Source organism: Dromiciops gliroides, chromosome 3 (assembly GCF_019393635.1).
Source record: "Dromiciops gliroides isolate mDroGli1 chromosome 3, mDroGli1.pri, whole genome shotgun sequence".
NCBI classification, from domain to species: domain Eukaryota; kingdom Metazoa; phylum Chordata; class Mammalia; order Microbiotheria; family Microbiotheriidae; genus Dromiciops; species Dromiciops gliroides.
Window position 1 is genome coordinate 293438833 of NC_057863.1, and position 6513 is coordinate 293445345.

At 38.8% G+C, this 6513-nt stretch overlaps 1 pseudogene; it reads left to right on the forward strand.

Moving 5' to 3' along the window:
- The first annotated feature begins 3335 nt into the window (after positions 1–3335).
- On the forward strand, positions 3336–4726 carry LOC122751372 (annotated as a pseudogene).
- The last annotated feature ends 1787 nt before the right edge of the window (positions 4727–6513 follow it).

Genomic DNA, 6513 nt, shown 5'->3' on the forward strand with positions numbered 1-6513 from the left:
CTCAACAATAAAATGATCCAAGACATTCATAAAGGACTATTCATGAAACATATTACCCACGTCCAAAGAAAGAACTGATATTGATGAAACAGACTGAAGCACACTATTTTTCACTTTCTTTCATTTCTTTTTCTTTTAATCCAGTTTTCTTGTACATAATGACAAACATGCTAATACTTTGCATAATCATAAAATAAGAAGTTTGTGGGTCATCTAGTCTAGCTCTCTCTCTCTCTCTCTCTCTGTCTCTCATGCACAAGACTTTTTTTTTTTTCCTTTGGGAGGCAACTGGGGTTAAGTGACTTGCCCCGGGTCACACAGCTAGTAAGTGTTAAGTGTCTGAGACTGGATTTGAACTCAGGTACTCCTGACTCCAGGACCAGTGCTCTATCCACTGCACCACCTAGCTGCCCCTACAAGACTTTTTTGTATGACTTTCTTACCATTTATTTGGTAATGTCATATGTATTATATTTTTTGACCATAAATATGTGGGTGATAGAGATAGAGATAGGGAAGGAAACAAGCATTTGCTAACCACCTACTTTGTGTTAAGCACTGTGCTTAACCCTTTGTAAATATTATGTAATTAGATATAAATGTTTTATATATATGTATATACATATGTAGTTACTTTTTATTTTTTTACCTTGATGTTCATTTCTGAATTTCTATATAATATTATAATATGCAAATATACACTAGAAAATGCAAAGTCTTTTTTTTTTTTCAGAGATCGTGGAAGCAGGAAGTCAAAGAAAAGGATAGAGGGAATCTGGTGTTGGAAATCAGCACTGCAAGGTTGAGAAAGCTATGAAATTCTTTGTACATAATCTCAGTTGGACTTTCCCTAATGATGCTTCAATTTTATTTATTCCTTTTTTTTCACTCAAAGGAAGGAGATAAATTAAAAAGGAAAACTTTGCCTGATTTTCTTTTTTTTTTTGCCTGATTTTCAAAGATCTCCATAATCTGCCACCACTCTACTTTTCCAATCTACTTCCATATGATTCACCCTCTCCCTTCAACTCCAAGCAGTTTCTGCTTTGACCAAGCTGGACCATTCTCTATCACTGAATATTCACAATACCTTTGTCCATTGTTTTCTGTAATTAGAAAACCCTCCATTCCCCTTATCTACTGAATATCTACTCACCCAATAAATATCAAATTAAACTCCCTCTCCTTCATAAAACCTTCCCTGATTCTCTCCTCTCACCCACCCTCCCCATCACTTTAATATTGTTCTTTCTCATAACTCACATTGGACTTTTTATTGTGAATCTAAATATCTGCCTCTCATTTCTTATTTTATTCTTTTTGGTGAGGCAATTGGAGTTAAGTGACTTGCCCAGGGTCACACAACTACTAGGGGTCAAGGGTCTGAGACCCAATTTGGACTCAGGTCCTCCTGAATCCAGGGTGGGTGCTTTATCCACTGTGCCACCTAGCTGCCCCTCTCATTTCTTATTGTGCATGATAGTGTTCACATTATATTTCCCTAATAATCTGTAACCGCTATGAAGTCAGGCACTGTGCTGTAACTAAATTTTGCATTATATTGTTCTGCCCCAGCATGTTGTACCATGGTCTGTATACTATTTTACTCAGATGGAGCTAATAACTCAGTCATATATAAAATACTCCTTCTACCAGTTATCTCAAACCAGTTAAATATTCTCCTTCAGTGTGATTGTTTTTCTCCTTCTTCTTCTTCTTTTACTCTTATATAAAGAATCCACCCAGTGTCCTAGAGACATTTCCCTAGCTGTTTTATTTTATAGCTAACACTGCAGCATTTGGGCCCTCAATCAATTTTCCTTCATTCCTGCTATTTGGCAGCACATGTTCATATATTAAGTGTACATATTAGGCACTTAATGAAGGCTTGTGGAATGACTTAATTAAGTAATGCTTAAATCCCAAAAGCTAAATTCCAGTTTTTTTTCAATCCATCATAGGAGCTAATTCTTTAGGAACTAGACTTAGGCCTAAGGTTTAGGTCAGGAATTTCAAGAGTCTAAAACATAAATAGAGTAATCATACAAGGAGTTAGGGAAGACCTGAGAAATGTTTTAGGAGAATGGAAGGATCTAGTAGAGATGTGCAGATGGATAATGAAGGAAATATATGGGGTAATTTAGGAGATAAGGCCCTAGAGGATATGGAAAGCTATGCAATCAAGAACACAAATTGATGGAAATTATGGAGGTGAGGATATGGGTGAGGGGGGTGAGAATGGGTCTACTTTTACCCTGTCTCTCTTTCCCCATATTACTAGCAGCTACACTGAGTATGCAAATATAGGGCTTCTGTTTATATCTCAAGGAACAGTTCATAGGTACATAAATTCATCATGTTTAGAGACATAAAATTTAAAGATTACTTAGTTCGACACTCTAATTTTATAAATGCAGAAAATTAGATACAGAAAGATGGTTCTATCCAATAAGATAATGTTTATAAAGGACATGAAGTGTGATAAATATTTTTGATTATTATTTTTTATTAGCAGTGTCCCTTAAGTCTTGGCATTTTTCCAACCCATTTGACTTTACCTTCGCCAAACAAACAGAATGCTATTAACCTAGCTGGTAATTACATGCACAAAGAAATACTTTGGCTTATTCTTTCTAGAACTGCAAATAGACAATTGAATACATTTTTATTCTTTTCATTTTCTGGGTCAGACAAAGTAAACAGATTCAAATGGTACTAGGGCTATCAGTAAGACAAAGAAAATAACATCCTTTCAAATATTGATAACATATTTATGGCTCTTTTTTGGGTGATATCAGTGTTAGTATCCCCAGTACTTACTTTACTTGTCTTTATTGATCTCTCTAATGATATTACTTTTTTTTTTGTTTTGCCACACAGTTTTAAAAAATAGTAATATACAGAGGGCTTCCATCAAAACAATAAGTACTCTTAGCTACTCTTCCTGATAAATTTAAAACTCTTTTATATGCTGACATTATTTACAGATATAAATGACATTTATATAGAAAATATTGTTTTATTTTTCCATTTTAGTGCAGCTCTCTAACTTCATTATTATAAGGAACCATTAGTGAGGAAACTCTATTGATACAGATGAGTATCTATTCTGCACTTTATAATCCTAAAACAAAAAGGTCTTGGGGGACTGCCTGCCCAGGACCCCAGGGAGTTTACTAGCTAGAGCAGCCAAGGTGAGAGACAAACTAGCCCACTGACTGCTGGCAGGGCAGAGAATCCAAGGGCTGTGCTTGCACTACTCGAGGAAAAGAAGAGAGCTGTTTGCATGAAAGATTTGTTTGGAGGGATTTTAAGGTACACAACGGGAACTGAAAATGCCGAAATCAATCAATGTCCTTGTTACTACCATTGATGCAGAGTTGGAGTTTGCTATCCAGCCCCGTACTACTGGAAAGCAACTCTTTGACCGAAGACCATTGGTTTCCAATATGTGGATAACAAAGGATTTCCAGCCTGGTTGAAGCTTGATAAAAAGGTCAGAAAGGAGAGTCCCCTCCAGTTCAAATTCTGGGCCAAATTCTACCCAGAGGATGTGCCCAAGGGAGGTGATTCAGGACATCACCCAGAAGCTGTTCTCCCTGCAAGTGAAAGATGGAATCCTCAGTGATGAAATCTACTGTCCACCCGAGATTGCAGTGCTCTTCCGGTCCCATGCTGTGTAATCCAAGTTTGACGATTATAATAAAGCTGTGCACAAGGCTGGGTACCTCAGCTCGTAACGTTTCATCCCTCAAAGAGTAATGGACCAGCACAAGCTCTTCAGAGAACAGTGGGAGGACCAGATCCAGGTGTGGCACACTGAACACTGTGGGATGCTCAAAGATAACTGCTATGTTGGTGTACTTGAAGATTGCTCAAGACTTGGACAGGTACCACTGAGGTACAGCAGTTGAAAGCCCAAGCAAGAGAAGAGAAGCACCAGAAACAAGTGGAGAGTCAGCAGCTAGAAACTGAGAAGAGGAGACTGTTGAACAGGAGAAGGAGCAGATGTTGCAAGAGAAAGAGGAGCTGATGATGAGGCTTCAGGATTATCAACTGAAGACCAGGAAAGCAGAAAGGGAACTCTTCGATCAGATTCAGAAATCCATTGAGCTGGAAGAAGAGAGGAAAAGAGCTCAGGAAGAGGCTGAGCGCCTTGAGGCTGAACCCTGTGCCTGCTCTGCGGGTCAAAGAAGAACTGGAGAGACAAGCTGTGGATCAGATAAAGAGCCAGGAGCAGCTAGCTGCTGAACTTGCTGAATGTACCGCCAAGATTGCTCTCCTAAGAAGAAGTGAGGAGGTGCGAAGAGGATGAGGTCGAAGAATGGCAGCTCAGGGCCAGGGCAAACCAAGATGATCTTGTCAAGACCAAGGAAGAGCTTTACCACTTCCTGTGTATGAGACCATGAACTACCATGTGCACAAGAACTTGTAGGATGAAAGGACTGAGGACAGTGTGGCTACAGTGCCAAGTTTTCCAGTGAGGGCATCATGGACGACTGAAATAAAGAGAAACGTATCACTGAGGCTGAGAAGAATAAGCATGTGCAGATTCAGCTGCAGACACTGACAAAATAGCTGTCCCAGGCCAGGGATGAGAATAAGAGGACCCACAATGACATCATCCACAACGAGAACATGAGACAAGGGCGGGACAAGTACAAGACTGAGGCAGATTCGACATGGCAACACAAAGCAGAGAATCAACTAGTTTGAAGCTATGTAAAAACGCACTATGCGGATAAAATGGCAGGATTATGGGAAAAGGCAGATCTGAACACATTGATTTTTCTGAGGAGGGTCACTGTATGACGTCCAAAAGTGTGTATATTTTTTAGTATCCTATCAGTCTAGAAACTCCCTACCATATTCCAGGTTCTCTGATGGAGAGAGTAAACTTTTCAGCAGGGATATTCTGGGGGATGGGATGGAGGTGGGGGAGGGGGTGGGAAGTAGTGGGGTTGGAGGGATGCCTAGCAATTTCCCGTTTGTATGCTAGTGCCAAATAGGCCTGCAGCAGGATGGATTTGAGTGAGAATGGGCGCCTATAAAGCCTGATAAAAGTGGGAGACAGCAGTTCCAGCTGGTATGTATCAAGATTGAGCGTAATTAAAGAAAACCACATTGTGGCCAGACACAATGCCATTCCTTGATTGTCTTCTCTCTGGTGTTTTTGTTTGTTTGTTTGTTTTTTAATTCAAAGAAATTAGCCTAAGAAGTGCCTCCTTCACTTTTCATCCTATGCAAGACCAATTCATGTTTCTAAAGTGCTAATTTGGAAGACTGGTCTTTAAAAATAAAATAAAATAAATATGAAATATGAGGGAGAATGGGGTTAAATTTCACATGAAGGAAACAGGAAAGGGTTTATGGATTGGGGGAAGAAATGGGGGAGGTGTGGGGAAGTGAAGGAGCCTTATACACATCAGAATTAACTCAAAGACCTTAATCTCATCAGAGTTGACTCAAAGAAGGTATAACATACACATCTGATTGGGTGGAGTAATTTATCTAATTCTGCAGGAAAGAAAGAGGGGAAGGGGATAAGGAGGGAAGGGTGAAAGAAGGGAGAGCAGAGCAGGGGAGGGGGTAACCATAAGCAAAACACTTTCGAGGAGGAATAGGGTAAAAGAAGATAGAAAAAATGGAAAATACACTTAGACAAGGTACTTAAAACTAATGTACTGTGATGGGAGTCAGGAGACTGATTACTCTTTGTAATCACACTTATAAAATGATGTGTTTTTTTATTTGTGCTCTTCTTGCATGAGATTTTATATACATATATTTCACTTTTTTTCTAACAGAGCTAATTTTTAAAATTTTTTAAAATTTTTTTGCAGGGCAATGGGGGTTAAGTGACTTGCCCAGGGTCACACAAGATTTGAACTCAGGTCCTCCTGAATCCAGGGCTGGTGCTTTATCCACTACACCACCTACCTGCCCCCCAAGAACTTCTAATCTTTTAAAAGACAATGTTGATTAATAATAATTCAGTCTCTAGCCATGAAAGAACGGTTTAATCCTGGGTGTCATCTTTGTATTGTGACAAGGAAAAAGTTGCTATGATCTACTTCTCTTCTCTATCTCATCTCTGGAAAGCCATGGTACACTGTCAGCCCTGCTTCCTCACTGACTCCCTCCTCCTGTTTTGTCTTTTTTAAGTTAAAAAAATCCTTTGCAGATGACTTCTGCATTGTGTACACTTGAAATAAAAGATTTGCAAAGTGAAAAAAAAATGTCTTGGGCCACTGAGAAGTTAAGTGACTTTCCCAGAGTCACTGAACCTGGAATAGGCTAGTCTTGAATGCAGGTTTTTGTAATTCTGCTGTCAGGTCTCTAACCAAAACTCTTCAGGCACTTAGCACTATCATCTGTATTCCTAAATAGATAAAATGGAAGTAAGGCAAATTACTTTTTTTTTTTCTGTTTATAATTTTATTTTCCAAATTACACATAAAAACCATTTTTACATCAATTTTTAAAAACTTTGTATTCCAACTTCTCTTACTT